We start from the raw sequence: 17,715 nt of genomic DNA on the forward strand, positions 1-17,715 counted from the left end.
AGTGATGTGGGTAGGACTTCCAATTTTATGTTAAGTGGAAGTAACAAGAGTGGACATCATTGTCTTGCTCTTGAATTAAGAGGAAAGTTTTTCAGCTTTTCATTGTTGAGTATAATGTTAGCAGTGGGTTTGTCATAAATGGATTTTATTATGATGAGATATTTTCCATCTATACCCACTTTAATAAGGGTTTTTATCGTGAACGGATGTTGAATATTTTTAATGCTTTTTCTGTTTCTACTGAGATGATGATGTGGTTTTTATCCTTCCTTTTGTTAATGTGCTGTATTACATTGATTTGTGAGTATTGAACAATCCTTGCCTCCCTGGAATAAATCCCACTTGATCATGGTGTATGATATTTTTATATATTGTTGAATTCAGTTTGGTAATATTTTGTTGAGGATTTTTGCATCTATATTCATCAGAAATATTGGCCTGTAATTTTCTTTCTTTGTGGTGTTCTTTTCTGGTTTCGGTATCAAGGTAATGGTGGCCTTATAGAATGAATTAAGTTCCATCTTAAATTTGTTTGAATATTTTGAGAAGCATAGGTACAAGCTCTTCTTATATGTTCAGTAGAATTTCTCTGTGAAGCCATCAGGTCCTGGACTTTTGCTTACTGGGAGTTTTTTGATTACATATTCAATTTCACTATTAGTGGATTAGTCTATTCAAATTGTCTGTTTCTTCCTGATTCAGTCTTGTAAGATTGTATGTTTCTAGAATTTTTTCCTTTTCTTCTAGGTTATCCAATTTGTTGGCATATAATTGTTTGTAGTATTCTCTTATGACTTTTTTGTTTCTCAGTGATATTGGTTGTTTCTCCTCTTTCAATTCTTATTTTGTTTATTTGGGTCCTTTCTCTTTTTATTTTGATAGCCTGGCTAAAGGCTTATCAATTTTGTTTATCTTTTCAAAAAATCAGGTCTTCATTTTATTGATCTTTTCTATTTTTTTTTATTTTTTCGTTTCCATTTTATTTATTTCCTCTCTGATTTTTATTATTTCCTTCTTTTTGCCGACTTTGGGCTTTCTTTGTTCTTCTTTTTAAAATTTATTTAGATGGTAGTTTAGATTGTTTATTTGAGATTTTTCTTATTTCTTGGGGTAGACCTGTATTCCTATAAACTCATTCTTAGAACTGCTTTTACTCTGTTCCATAGATTTGGGAAAGCTGTGTTTGCATTTTCATTTGTCTCAGTTTATTTTCTGGTTTCTTCATTGACCCTTTTTTTTTTTTTGTAGCATGTTATTTAGTCTCCATGTGTTTGTGTTTTTCCCAATTTTTCTTCCCATAATTGATTTCTAGTTTCATACTGTTGTGGTCAAAAAATTGCTTGATGTAGTTTCTATCCTCTTAAATTTGTTGAGACTTGTTTTGTGGCCTAACATGTCATCTGTCCTGGAGAATGTTATATGTGCACTTGAAAAGAATGTTGCTGTTTTTGGTTGAAAGGTCCTATAGATTTCCATTAAGGCCAACTGACCTAATGTGTCATTTAAGACCACTGTTTTCTTATTGATTTTCTGTCTGAATAATCTGTCTATTGATGTAAGTGGGGTGTTAAAGTCCCTTAATATTATTGTATTATTATCAATTTATCATTTTATGTCTGCTAATATTTGCTTTATATATTTAGGTGCTCCTGTATTAGGTGCATATATGTTAGTGAGTGTTATATCCTCTTTTTGTATTGATTCTTTTATCATTATATAATGCCATTCTTTGTCTTTTGTTATAGACTTTGTTTTAAAGTATATTTTGTCTGATATGAGTATTGCCACCCCCACTTTCTTGTCATTTCTACTTGCATGAAATATCTTTTTCCATCACTTGGGCATTGGTTTTCAACTTTGATAGGGCAAATTGTCTTTGTAATTTTCACTGGATACTTAGACTTGGCACTGAGAGTAGCGTACTGAATATATAGTAAAACTGATGCTTTTAACTAGACACACATCATCTCTGCCTTATACATTCCCAGAAAATATATTTTAAGGAGAGTGGCAAGGCACATTATTAAATATTTGCTCTTACTTCATTTATTGCAGTATACGAGGTGAGGTATATTTAAGCATCTATACATATATTTCTGCTAATATTCATTTACTAAGGAACTGAGAAAATTGATACAAGTGTTTTTACCTAGAGAAAAGTACTCTGGAGAGCATCAGGGCCAATTCTTTCCAAATAGTATATGTTATTGGAAATCATATAACAACATTAAAATATGACTACTCTTGCTTTTCATATGTATTATTATTTTAAATCTTCTCACCTTTTACTACTTTGGAGATCTAAAACAAAAATCTTTCAAGGTAAACCAACTTAGCAGTCATAGTTTTCTAAAAGTCTTAGGGTTTGCACCTACATAAATTATGGGCTTGGAATTATAATAATGTATCAATGTAAGTTTATCAGTTGTAAAAAGTATACAACTCTGGTAGGGGACCTTGACAATGGGGAGGCTATGCATGTGAGGGGAAATGGGTATATTGTAAGTTGCTGTACTTCACCTCAGTTTTGATGCAAACCTAACGCTGATCTAAAAAATAATCTATTAAAAAATAAGAGTGGGTATTTTAGTTATCACATTTAGAATCAGTTTATTTTCAATAAGAGTAATAAAATCCTGAGGGCATAGCTGATTGTAAAGATAATAGGAAAAGTGCTAAAATACCTTTAAATACCTTGATGACTTTTGAAATGCTAATGACAACCCCTTCTGTTACCTTAGAATTAACTCTTACTAAATTTTACATTCAGCTATATAAAGCAACCATCTGGGAACACAAAATATGAAACCGAAATGATGCAAACTGTGAAAACAGCTTTATTCTCTATTCTGTGCTTCAACTTTTTTCTACATAGTGGGAGAAAAGGTAGAATCTTACCCATCCTTACAAAAATAGCATATTTAACATGTTAATAGACTTCACAGAAGGCTAGAGATACAATCCATTCTATTTCTTTACTATCTCTGTAAAATCTCAGAGAAAGAGTGTTATCTCTGGGGTTGCTAGTATCGACTCCAAGACGTTTTTCACCTGAAGCTTTGATATTGATTTATAGTAAGTTTTAAGTCTCTAAAGACCTGGAGTGATACTGACAAGTCTATAAATAGGGAAGTTCAAAATAGTCCTCATTTTATTATCTAATTGGGAAATTTTTATGTGTTTGACCTAAAATAGAGTAACAGGTATGTCTTCAGCAAAGATGGGTTTATTCAGGATCAGCAGAGATTTGCAATTTGGGATCTGCTACCATGATGAGCCACATGCAAATCCCTGTGAGGCAAGGGAAGGAGAACTCTTATAGAGGGGAAAGGAAGTTGTGAGGGCTACAGTAAATAAAGTGTACATGGCTTTTCATTGGCTGAGTCCTTGCCAAACAGAAGAGTCTTTCTTCTTCCTGCTGGGCTCTGCTGTTCACAGGATGTGAGAGCTCCCCTTCTGGTCTTCCAGCTCTACTTAATTGTGGTTTTTTGCTTATTTTTTACATATCCAACATTATTGCTTTTATTATTGTAAAAATTCTCTTTATTAGAAAAAAATTATAAATAAATTTGGAAATATTGTTAAGATTTATTTTTAAGGTTCCATTTCTTATGTATATTTAAAAATTCTAGGCATTTAAGCATACCTTCGATAATACTTTGCAAGGCAGGATAGATGATATTGTAAATTTTGAGTTGGGTCAATCTGATCTCAAATATTGTTCCAAAAGTATTAGATTTTTACCCTTTTATCAGTTTTTTCAAAAATAAATTTTGGACCTTGTATTAGAGTTCTTCAGAGAACCTGAGAATCTATCTATCTATCTATCTATCTATCATCTATCTATAACTCATAATGTCAAGTAGCATTATAGAGAGAGATCACAGTTACTAAAATAAAATAAAGTTTGAAAAATACCAGTATTCTCACAGATTCAATAAATGTTTTTGACTTTTATAATGGTCTTTAGCTTTTTTATATTTATATATTTATCTGTAATAGAGAGACATTAATAACAGGTAGGAAATTTTGAATCCTTTAATTGTGCCAAAATTGTTTCAAAGTTGTGCAAAAAGTACACTTACTCATTTGATTCTCACAACAGCCTGTGAGATATGTACTATGGTTTCCAGTTATACAAATAAAGAAACTGAAGCACAGAGAGATTAAATATCTTGCCCAATGCCACACAGCTTTTAAGTGGCAAAACTAGAACTGGAACTAAAATACTCTGAAGGCAGTGCCCAAATATAAATTACTAAGCTTTATTGCTTCTCTGTAATATATGCTCTAGTACTTCCTTATAATTATATGACAATGTTGTATTGTGGTAACTGTACTCTTGTCTAGTAACATATATTATATGTTAAAAAATATAGAAATAAGTGAAAATGCAGTCTGTTTTTAAGGCATTTTAATACTAGTGGAAAAACACATATAAAATGGGATAATTATTATACAGTATACAGTGAAAACACACAAAAGGGACACACTCTCTGTGTCCAGGTGTCCAGCAGTCAAGCAGTTCCTAAGCAGCAACTTTGTGGAAGCCGCTGGGTTGGCTTGCCACACTTGCATAGATTTGGCTTATAAGGGACAAGATGCCAAATGGATTTATATAGTTTATTACTTATGGAATAGCAGGCAGCATGAGGTTTTTGTTTGCATTGTTTTCCAAGCCCCCAAGTTCCAATGGGACAATGTAGAGGCAGACTCAGGTGGATTCTGTGCACACTATAGGTCTGTGTCACAACTGAGGATCACTGAGCTTAGGAAACTCCAAATCTCATAAGGGGTCTTCTGGGAAACTTTTGAACCCTCCCCTCTGGAAAGACATTATCTTCACTTTTCTAGATTATAAGCAAGCCTTCAGAGAGGGGAAGGGAGAGTTCTTTATCTTTACCAACCTTGAATACTTCTAAGAATGGAGTTGTTCTCTTTCTGGAATTTAGATAAGCCTGAGCAAATTGACTGTTAATTCCTAGTTGTACAGAAATGTGAGAAATTTGTAGAGAATTATATCTCAAAGTAGGACAATTCTGGACAGGCTTTACAGAAGAAATAAAAGCTAAAACTTGAGGCTTATGAAAGAAGATGAAAGGTACACGCATTCCATCAAAAACATAGAGACAGCAATAATTTTGATATGACTGGAATATAGATACAATGCCTTGGCAGATTATGTTGAAAAGACATCCAGCCATAGCATTTTAGGGCACACTAAAGAGACTAAATAGTTTAGAATTGATCCTGAGATTGATAGAGGGAATTTGAGTGTTTTTATAATACATAAAGACATAGGTAGAATTGCTTTAAAGAATGTAACTCTTTGGAACTATGACTTGCAGGAGGAAGTTCAGAGCTAATTTTCCCATTTCTACTTTGACCAAAACATAAGCAAACCTTATCCCAAAGTAAACCCTTCAGGTCACATATTCTTTACTCTCATCTTTGTTTTCCCCTATTCTTACTTTTTTTCTGATCCAAGTTACTACATCCTTTATTCTCCTAAATTTTTATTCTATATGCTACAAGCCCTGTGTTTAATAAGAATTCAAATTTTCCATACCCCAGTCACTCCCAAGGGTCCTTTTCTGCACATGACTCTCATTTCTTCCTCAATCTTCTCAGGGGTGACTATGATTTCTCACACAGGACCAGGAAATAGAGACTATATTCATCCAGTTCCCAATGCTGTCTTAATATTACATATCTCATGTTCTTATAAATTTTTTTCTCATTCTTGGCATATGAAACGATTATCTACTTTGTTGCAATGTGAATTTTTACATATATATGGAAATTTTTGATATATAGTAAGATTGTACTTCTGTATCTCAGGTTGTGATATTGTCCTTGTTGATTTGTGTGTCCTTACAGAAACTCCTGAAGCATTGGCAAATTCCATTTTTTTACTTCTTTAAATCCAAAACATTTCAGTTATACTTCATTCCAGCTACTCAAACTCACAGTCATATTATCCAACATAACAGTACCAGCAGTTACTTCATCTCCAGAATAAGACTGTCTACAACCACTTTGTTAACAATCTATTTTAATTGTGCTTATTATTTCATCATCCATCAACCACCACTTACTTGATGTCTTGATTTCCTACCAATGAAAAGTGCCCTCCTTATCTTCAACTTCTTCTCTATGTAGACTAAGCTTAAAGTACATAAATTCAATTTTGATGATGTAAATGCCCCAACTCTATTGTTCCCTTACCCTTTCTCACATCTGCTGAGAAAACACAATTATAAGTTTATCAACTGTTTGTCTTTTCCTATCCAGGTCTCTGAGTACTAAAGAAAATTATCCAAGCAAGTACATCAGGGACAACTTCAATTCATTGTGATAAATCTCATCTAGGTCCCAATCAATAATTTACAGAACCATTTATATTTAATTAAAAAGCTCCATGGGATGTTATCTCTGAGGTCTTTGAACTAAGTCTAGTAAAATATCCATGAGAGTCAGCAAATATCCTTTAATCCATTGAGTATTTGCAAATTGGAATAAGAGGGATTATCCCTTATGAAAAGCACAACTCAATACAATATAGTTCTTGAATATTTGCATATTTATAGAGATAGTAAGAGCTAATATTAATAATAATCATTAAAACAACTTGGGTGGTGGATGTTTAAAAGTCAAAACCAGGTATTTCACAAAGTGCTACCAATACAAATTTTATTATTTCAAATAGATTTATCTTGTTCTTTAGTATCTCTGGACATGGAAATTCTCAGTCCAGTACTTAATATTTATTCCTTGATGCAAATTTTATTTAATTTAGATGTATTTTCTTTGAAATACAATTCTCAAGTATGTTTTGTTTTCTTTGCGTGTGTGTGTGTTTCAGACCTGGTTTTATATTCATATACAATGGTATACAGATTTAATTTATTGTACTTATCACTAAGACCTTTAAGATTATCATCACATGCCAGAAATGTCCACATTTTTCTTTTGCTGAGTGTAAGATACTAGAGGGCAGGATATGTGTCAAAAATATTCTTTGATGGCCTTGCATTAACAGAAGACTATTTAATGACCTTTCAAAAATGGTGAAAATTTAAATATATCTAAAAAAATTCTGACCTTGCTGTTATGCCTTTCTTACACTCCTCTCATACACGAATACACAAACAAGCAACCTTTCTGTACAACAAAAATTTGTTAGTGTGCCAGCATAATACAATATTAGTGCTTAAACAAAACTAGGGAAAAAGAAAGTCTACTCTTTTTTTTTTTTGAGACTAGATTATTTGTTTCTGTCTCTCTAAGTTTCTGTTCCATTCTTCTTTCTCTCTTTCATTGCTCTGACTTGCCAATGGTACCAGTGTAGACCTTAATGTTACATACTCTGACAAGTCCAGTGCCTAACTATTTAGTCAATTTAGCTTCATATTTCTCCTATTTAAAATTTACAAGAAGGAAAAGTATGCTTGTTTGACTTCCTTAATCTATTGACCTTCACTAGACAAGTGTCTCCTTTTGGTCCAATAATACTCAGAAATTGGTTTTCATCTTAGCATTCTATATTTTCAAACTTTTCAAAAAACCTTTATTTTTTTTGCCTTCTAATTAGTATGAATTAATGAGGTTCTTGCTGTAAAATTCATTCCAATTTTCTCCCTAATCAGAATTCACTCTTGCCTGCCATGATGGTGTGGTTTGGTTGATTGAATATTATGTTCTCTGTGGTTTCTCCACTCACAGGTCAATTAGCTCCTTTGCTTCAACTCCTCTGTTTGGAAATGGCTCTCTTATTGCTTGTAATTCAGCTTTCTCACAGGAGTGCTATGAAGTATAATGAAGAAGGAACTAGCACCAACAAATTGAAATTGAATGAACTGAGGATTCAAGGACATATGATTTGCACCTGGTCTTGTTAGTTAAGAAACTGTAAATTAAACAACTTTTCTACATCTAAATTGTTCTTGCTTAAAATATTGGAAGGAATTTTTCTGTTATTGTTGGAAAGGCTTAAGTACCACCTGCGAGAAAATAAGTAAAAAAGGGAAATAATAGCCAAAAGCAAAGAATATTTAAATTGAGACGAAAGATGATGATTTTGGAAAGAAAAAGAGTGAAGTGGAGAAGTTGAGAAGGAACATCAGCAAATCCTCCTTTTCAAGAGGGAGAGATCTAGGACTCATTTCTCCTGAGATAGTTGTAGGCACATTACAGTAAAAATTCAAACTAAGAAGTAAGGTATGGAAAGAGTTGGCAGTGTGAGTGTGTGAAAAGGTAGAATAGAATAAGTAGAAAGTTGATCTTTCTTGCAATAGCTTTGCTACCTGTGAATTTTCTTCTAACCAAAGAGGTGAAAAATATGGGTTAAGAGAAATACCCATACAGAGAAAACATACAAGTCACCAGAACATCTAAAGGCAATCCTTTATCTGACCACATTCAGAGGAAATGATAATGAGTGGACCTTTGGGTGATTTGAAGAATATTAATAGTGTCTCTCACAGGTGCTTAGGTATGGGAGAACATGCTGAAAATTCTAGAAATGTATGGATATATTTAAAATATGTATTGGAAAAAACATGATTGAATTCAAGAAATACAGGATTTTGTTTTTCTTTATATTCCAGACACTATCTGCATTGGCTTAATATCAATATTATCAAGCAGGGCAAGTGTAAATTGTCTTAACCTATTTAGAATTTTGTCATTTCCTCAGATGACAACTTCCTATTTAAAGAGACCAACTTCATTGCTATTCATGAGATTTCCAATGTGATTGTTGGAATATGAAATAAGGTTGAATATAATAAGAAAGGTATTAATACCTCATTATTAATTATCCTTTATTTGGAGTAAAGAACACCTGTCACAAGTATATTTAGTGGCATGACATCAGCCATAAATACATAAAAAGTCAAATGAATGTGACTCATAGTTACCTATAGACCTGTGTCCAAGGAAGACTACACTAGAGATTTTTATATCAGCATATATTTGTAGCTGTAAAAAATAGAGAAAACTCCCGGGCTTCCCTGGCGGCACAGTGGTTGAGAGTCCGTCTGCCAATACAGGGGACACGGGTTCGTGCCCTGGTATGGGAAGATCCCACATGCCGCGGAGCGGCTGGGCCTGTGAGCCATGGCCACTGAGCCTGCGCATCCGGAGCCTGAGCTCCGCAACGGGAGAGGCCACAACAGTGAGAGCCCCACATACCACAAAAAAAAAAAAAAAAATAGAGAAAACTGACATATGATCACTAAATCTTAGGTCAATTTGAAAGTCATAGATTTGTATCAGAATTCATCAAAAGCACTACTCAAATATGAATAAATAAGAAATATTTTTATTCTTAAAAATTCACTCCTTAAAAAACCCTGAGGTTTGTTTCTGTTAAGTAGGGGGGAAATTAGCTGCAATTTAATGTTATTATTTGGTAATATTACCAGTACGGAAATTTTAAACTAATGTACTTATTAAAATTTCATTTGGCAACTACTCAGTGAAATGTATCCTTCTCTTATACTCTTATCTTTCACACTTCTAAGTGTTTTCTATTTTCCTGATTCCTCCTGACCCTTAACCCCCAAATGGATTCTTTCAATGAGGATAATAAAACAGTAAAAGAAACTTCTTAAGTACATGATGGCTCATGAGTAGAATAAGGATCTTGCATGGCTTTTCAAGGCCATTACTTTGCTTCTCCAGCTGCTGGGGTGGTTACCTACCGTTTCCATGCTGATGATAATGGCTACAGGGATACATATCTTCTCTGTATATACTTAGCAGTGCTTTCTCAGGTGACTGCCTGGCAAGCCCTAAAACTCTTCCTTCTTGGCTAATGTCTTGTTACCTGCCATTGAACTACCAGGAATTGTTTCTAATTTCTCTCTCTGAGCCATGAGGGACCAGAATGGTGGTGTTCCTTCAAACTTAGCAAGCCTCTTACATTCTGAAATATCTATAGGAAGTATGAGCAAGTGCTTGTTCATTACTCCTAAATTCCAGGGATACTTCTGTGAATCACTATTCTTATCACCAGACAGAAAAACACATTCAAGGAGAAACTATTTTAAAAACCCCAAAGCTCTAATACCCAGAAATTTTACTGTATCTATTGTGATGGATAGCTTCAAAGGTGGTCCCCAAGATTCCTACCTCCTGGTGTTCATGTTCTTGTGAAATTCCCTAACCTTGAGCATCAAGAGGACCTGTGAATGGCTTTTAATAGAATACAGCAAAGGAGAGGGAATGTATGTGATGATGTGTACTTGATTACAGTACATGACGTTTTCACCCATCTTACAAGGGAACTCCTTCTATCTCACCAGCTTTGAAGAAGCAAACTGACCTGCTGTCAGCATCCATATGGAGAAGGTCATACGGCAATGAAATGAAGGTAGCCTGTGACCAACAGCCAGGAAGAAAGAAAGATCTTTGCCCAGCAAGGAGTGGCTCTTTCCAAAATCATACCTCAGATGAGACTCTAGCCCTGGTGGACATGTTGATTGCAAGTTTGTGAGATATTGAGGCGAAGGACTGAGGTAAGCAGTGCCCAGAATCCTGAACCACAGAAACTGATGTAATAAATGTGAGTGTTTTTAAGCACCTAAATTTGTGACAATATTGTTACAAAGCAATAGATAACCAATATCTTGAGGAAAGATTAATCTCTTTTCTCTAGCAAGCTTTACTTTTTTATTTTCTGGTGAATGAGAAATATAAATGGGGAAAAACTAGTTCTCTTGGTTTGTATTGTCCTTGTTTATCTCACAGTGACAAGTTCTGCCCTGACCCTTACCAAGAGTGATGGAGGTGGGTGGGGAAAGGAAGTAGAAATGGTCCTGAGGGATGGAGAGAAATAAAAGGTAACTATGCTGCAGTTAGATGGAATAAAAGAGAGAGAAAGTTTCCATTTGAAATGGTAATATAGGAGGAACTGTGGGAAAAAGGAAGAGAAAATGAAATGAAAAAATGCCTATTAACAGTGAAAGAACTAGTAAAATAAAAGTCATAAAAATAATTGTATGCTATAAAAAGTATGTCTTTTGTTGATCCATCAAAATAAATAATGAAGGAAAGAGCAAGCAAATGGGAAACCACAAGACATCAAATAAGATTTTTTAAATAGAGTTATGAGGAACAGAGGTTAGCCTGATGTTACTAGAGAAAAATTAAGGTCAGAAATTAATCAATTTTAGTTAGAAATAAGTTTCCTAAACATAGCTAAGCATTGAATGAGGAAAATTTTTTTTAAAGTTTACTCTTACAGTAAAACAAACCAGATTCAAGGGAGCTTTGAAAGATAAGCATGTCAAAATCAGTCCAGAAATTGGCAAATCCCATTAAATGTGTGTTTCTTAATTCAATCAGTGAAAATGGGAGGAAGCAGAGAATTAAAGTATGGAGAATTTTGTGGACATGATATGACTTCCTCCTATGTTATAACACTCACAGTTCTGAAAGCAATAATAAATCCTCAGGAAATAGAGAATGTTTTAAAAAGTTCCAAAGGAAGAGGGAACTCTTCACTATATTTAATATTTTTCTAGCTGTTTATGGTAATCATTGGCAAGTGTTTACAGTGTGATTGGAGAAAGGGAAAATCAAAATATAGGTGGAAACATTTGACAACTCTAAGCCACATAAAAATGCAAAACATTATTTTAAAAAGAAAAAGAGAAGGTACAAAATTTGAAGCTTTAAAAAATTAAACCTGTCAATTATATTTCAATTAAAAAAACTAAACTCAAAAACTCAGATATTTGCAGGAATTTACGGAGTTTTGTTATTTCTGACAGAGTGATATATTTGATCTAAAATAAAAAGTAAGAAAACATCACAGAATGTGTCATTAATTTATGAGAAATAACTGTGTTTGGAGACAGAAGAAAATAGAGTACTTATGTCTGATTTCAGAGCAGCTATCTGACAATATATCTGGTATTATGTTTCACAAAATATCATGTTACTAGTTTTCATCAAATTTGGTATTGAGCTAGATATTAGCAAATGGAATAGAAAAGAGAAAAAATAAATTTGTAAATACACAAGCATTTGTCTGTTACCTAAAGATTTTGATTCAGCTTTTAACCCTGAATATATACAATGTAGAAAGGAAAGGAAAGCAGCAGGTTGAACCCAGTGCTAGCCTACAAGGATATGCTTTTGTATGGTGGTAGTTGTGAAGAAAATACATTATGATTTCCAAATTTTCAGTCTGTGCATGGTCAGAGAGAGAGGATGATCAGGAAAAATAGATCATGAAGGCACTGAATATGCTGCTACCCTCTATTGTTGCATTTTAAAAAGTATGTGAAAGGCCAAAAGATAACAGGGAAAAATTAGTGAACAGCTTCCTTTGTAAGTGGAAGGTGGAGGGAATGATGCCTGAACTAGAATTTGGAGATAAACAAAAACCAATAGGTAGAGAAAAGAAAAGCATTCTAGAAAGCAAAACAACATATGCAAAGGAATGTTAATAGGAAATCGAAGTCGTTTCTTGTTGCTGATTTTGTCTGCTAATGAGAGGCAGGAAGAAAAATGATACAGTTTGGAGACTGAGACAAAACACAAATTAAAAAATGATCTGAGTGATAGTTAAGTATCAAGAGAACTTGGTGACTAATTAAATATGGGTGTGAAAGAAAGAATGGAGTAGAGGATACTTAAACTTACAGATAAGGACAGCCAGGTAGATAATGGTGTCACCAACAGAGACAGCAGGTACAGGAAAGATCAGTTTTACAGTAGTGAGTGCAAATAGATGACAGAAATAACACGAGAAGTTTAAGATAACTTGACTTTGGAGGATAGAAATGGGGATGCCATTTAAGTCACTTGATATAATGGTCTGAAATTAATTTATAATGTGAGTGATTTATAAATTTAAAAATGTTTTAAAATATCTTACATTTTTTATTGAAGTAAAACTACCTGCAGAACAGTGCACCAATCTTAAATATTTATTTAGCTCAGTGAATTATCATAAACACACACACATGTGTGAACATGCACACTCTTGTTAATGCCAGATTGTGAAATGGAATAAAAAGACCACCTCAGAAGACCCCTTCATACTATTCCAAAACACCATCCACTCTGCATCCTCAAAGTTCACCACTATGTGCATTTTTAATATCATGGGTTTGTTTTGCCTGGTTTTGAACTTTATATAATGGAATCATGAGGCATATTATTTTGTATATGACTTATTTTCCTCAACATTATGATTTTTAAATATCTTCACCTACACCTGATATTGTCTACCTTTTCACTGAGAAAGAGAATTTTTTAACTTATTTTTCTTTTCACTGCTTTTTCTCCTCTTGGTCACCTACATTACTGACTTAAACGACAACTTTTTTTTCACCCTTATAACTCTTTTATTTGTCGAAATCATTCTCTCTGCTCTCATCTAAATATGCAGCCACTATTTTCAGAATTTTATATATGCACATTTATTTAATTCTTATGACGATCTATTAGATAGATATTATTACTATTACCTGTATTATATATAAGTTACATGCATCATTATATTATTCCTATTATAACATATTTTATAATGTAATATTATAAAATAAACTAAAACTAATATAATATTATTGTACATAATAGTGGAATATGAGATGCAAAATGTTTAAATGACTTTCTTATTAACTAACTAATAAGTGGCATAGCCAGGATTTGAACTTATAAATGACTTGAATTTTTAAATTTTATTTAACATTAACATAATAGAAAAACCTACATGAGAGTTCTGTCCAGATACCTGAGAATCTAAAATTGTAGTCTCCAGAAAAGGAGCATCAGCATCAACTGGGAAATATTTAGGAAAGCACATTCTCAGGTTGTACCTAGATTAATTGAATCTGAAACTGTGGGCCTGGGGCTCCAATCTGTACTAACAAATGTATCCTTATGCGTGCTAAAAATTTCAGAACGACTGCTCCAAAATATTCTTTGCTGTAAAGTTTGTGTGAGGCTGAACTAAAATGAACTGATTTTATTAAGGGCAAAAGTCCTTAATAAATTATTACTTGGGCTTCCCTGGTGGCGCAGTGGTTGAGAGTCTGCCTGCCGATGCAGGAGACTCGGGTTCGTGCCCCGGTCTGGGAAGATCCCACATTCCGCGGAGAGGCTGGGCCCGTGAGCCATGGTCACTGAGCCTGCACATCCGGAGCCTGTGCTCCACAACAGGAGAGGCCACAACAGTGAGAGGCCCACGTACCACAAAAATATATATATATATATATTACTTTATTAATATTTGTTAATGGCTAAGTAATTAAAAAATATCTTCAGGGATATTAATGCAATGTTGTGTAAGAATAGAATATATAGAGACATGTTTAAAATACAAAAGGCTTCATTTAAATTTTAGTTGGTAAGGCAGGTAGAATAAAAATGATATTTCAGGGGATAGTTTCAAGATGGTGGAGGAGTAAGATGTGGAGATCACCTTCCTCCTCAAAAATACATCTATATGTGGAACAGCTCCTACAGAACACCTACTGAACGCTGGCAGAAGACCTCAGATTTCCCAAAAGGCAAGAAACTCCCCACGTACCTGGGCAGGGCAAAAGAAAAAAGAAAAATGAAAAGACAAAAGGATAGGGAGGAGATCTGCACCTCTGGGAGGGAGCTGTGAAGGAGGAAAGGTTTCCTCACACTAGGAGCCCCTTCACAGGAGGAGACTGCGGGTGGCAGAGGGGGAAGCTTCAGAGCCATGGAAGAGACCACAGAAACAGGGGTGCAAAGGGCAAAGCGGAGAGATTCCCACAGAGAGGATCGGTGCCCACTGGCACTCACCAGCCCGAGAGGCTTGTCTGCTCACCTGCCGGGGCAGGTGGGGGCTGGGAGCTGATGCTCAGGCTTCGGAGCTAAGATCCCAGGGAGAGGACTGGGGTTGGCTGCGTGAACACAGACTGAAGGGGGCTAGTGTGCCAAGCTAACTTGGAGGGAGTCCAGGAAAAAGTCTGGAACTGCCTAAGAGTCAAGAGACCATTGTTTCGAGGTGCACAAGGAGAGGAGATTCAGAGCACCACCTAAATGAGCTTCAGAGATGAGCGTGTGCCAGGGCTGTCAGCACGGACACCAGAGACGGGCATGAAATGCTAAGGCTGCTGCTACAGCCACCAAGAAGCCTGTGTGCAAGCACAGGTAACTATCAACACCTCCCCTCCCGGGAGCCTGTGCAGTCCACCACTGCCAGGGTCCCATGATCCAGGGACAACTTCCCTGGGAGAACACATGTCATGCCTCAGGCTGTGGCAAAGTCATGCTGGTCTCTGCTGGCGCAGGCGCACCCTGCATTCCATACACCTCCTTCCCCCTCGGCCTGAGTGAGCCAGAGACGCCTAATCAGCTACTCCTTTAACCTGCTCCTGTCTGGGTGAAGAACAGATGCCATAGGGTGACCTACATGCCAAGGCCAGGGAAAATCCAAAGCTGAATCCCAGGAGCTGTGCAAACAAAGAAGAGAAAGGAACATTTCTCCATGCAGCTTCAGGAGAAGTGGAGTAAATCTCCACAATCAACTTGATGTACCCTGCACATGTGGAATACCTGAATAAACAAAGAATAATCCCAAAACTGAGGCAGTGGACTTTGGGAGCAAATGTAAACTTTGGGGTTTGCTTTCTGCATCTAATTTGATTCTAGTTTTATGTTTATCTTAGTTTAGTATTTAGAGCTTATTATCATTGTAGATTTGTTTATTGATTTGGTTGCTGGCTTTTTTAAGTCTGTGTATATATGTTTTCCTTTTTTTGTGAGTGTGTATTTGTATGCTTCTTTGTGTGATTTTGTCTGTATAGGTTTGCTTTTGCCATTTGTCCTAGGGTTTTGTCTTTCCTTTTTTTTCTTAGTATAGTTTTTACTGCTTGTTATCACTGGTGAATTTGTTTATTGGTTTTGTTGCTCTCTTTTTTTTTGAATTACTTTATTTTTTTATTTTAATAACTTTATTTTACTATTATTTTCCTTTCTTTCTTTTTTGTTTTCTTTTCCTCTTCTTCTGAGCCATGTGGCTGACAAGGTCTTGGTGCACCGTCCAGATGTCAGGCCTTGGCCTCTGAAGTGGCAGAGCTGAGTTCAGGACATTGGTCCACCAGAGACCTCCCAGCCCCTCATATTATCAGTCGGTGAGAGCTCCCCCAGAGATCTCTGTCTCAATGCTAAGACCCAGCTCCAGTGAATGACCAGCAGGGTCGAGTGCTGGACACCCCATGCCAAAACACTAGCAAGACAGGAACACAACCCCGTCCATTTGCAGAGACACTGACTAAAATAATAGTAAGTTCACAGACACCCCAAAACACACCACCAGACATGGTCCTACCCACCAGCAAGACAAGATCCAGCCTCATCCACCAGAACACAGACACCTGTCCTCTCCAACAGAAAGCCTACACAACCCACTAAACCAAACTTAACCAAGGGTGGCAGACACCAAAAACCATAGGAACTACGAACCTGCAGCCTGTGAAAAAGAGACCCCAAACACAGTTAGTTAAGCAAAATGAGAAGACAGAAAAATACACAGCAGAAGAAGGAGCAAGGTAAAAACCCACCAGACTAAACAAATGAAGAGGAAATAGGCAATCTACATGAAAGAGAATTCAGAGTAATGATAGTAAAGATGATTCAAAATCTTGGAAATAGAATGGAGAAAATACAAGAAACGTTTAACAAGGACCTAGAAGAACTAAAGAGCAAACAAACAATGCTGACCAACTCAATAAATGAAGTTAAAAATTCTCTAGAAGGAATCAATAGCAGAATAACTGAGGCAGGAGAACAGATAAGTGATCTGGAAGATAAAATAGTGGAAATAACTACCGCTGAGCAGAATAAAGCAAAAAGAATGAAAGGAATTGAGGACAGACTCAGAGACGTCTGGGACAACATTAAACACACCAACATTCAAATTACAGTGGTCCCAGAAGAAGAAGAGAAAAATGAAAGGCATTGAGAAAATATTTGAAGAGATTATAGTTGAAAACTTCCCTAATATGGGAAAGGAAATAGTCAATCAACTCCAGGAAGCAGAGAGAGTCACATACAGGATAAATCCAAGGAGAAAAATGCCAAGACACATATTAATCAAACTATCAAAAATTAAATAAAAAGAAAACTATTAAAATCAGCAAGGGAAAAGCAACAAATAACATACAAGGGAATCCCCATAAGGTTAACAGCTGATCTTGCAGCAGAAACTCTGCAAGCCAGAAGATTGTAGCAGGACATTTATAAAGTGATGAAAGGGAAAAACCTACAACCAAGATTACTCTACCCAGCCAGGATCTCTTTCAGATTTGATGAAGAAATTAAAACCTTTACAGACAAGAAAAACTAAGAAAATTCAGCAACACCAAATCAGCTTTACAACAAATACTAAAGGAACTTCTCTACACAGGAAGCACAAGAAAAGAAAAGACCTACAAAAACAAACCCAAAACAAATAAGAAAATGGTAATAGGAACAAACATATTGATAAGTACCTTAAATGTAAATGGATTAAATGCTCCAACCAAAAGACATAGACTGGCTGAATGGATTCAAACACAAGACCCGTATATATATGCGGTCTACTTGAGAACAACTTCAAACCTAGGGACACATACAGACTGAAAGTGAGGGGATTATTCTATGCAAATCGAAATCAAAAGAAAGCTGCGTATCAGACAAAATAGACTTTAAAATGAAGACCATAACAAAAGACAAAGAAGG

Source organism: Monodon monoceros, unplaced genomic scaffold (genome assembly GCF_005190385.1).
Source record: "Monodon monoceros isolate NGI ecotype Baffin Bay Population unplaced genomic scaffold, NGI_Narwhal_1 Super_Scaffold_21, whole genome shotgun sequence".
In the NCBI taxonomy this organism is placed as follows: Eukaryota; Metazoa; Chordata; class Mammalia; order Artiodactyla; family Monodontidae; genus Monodon; species Monodon monoceros.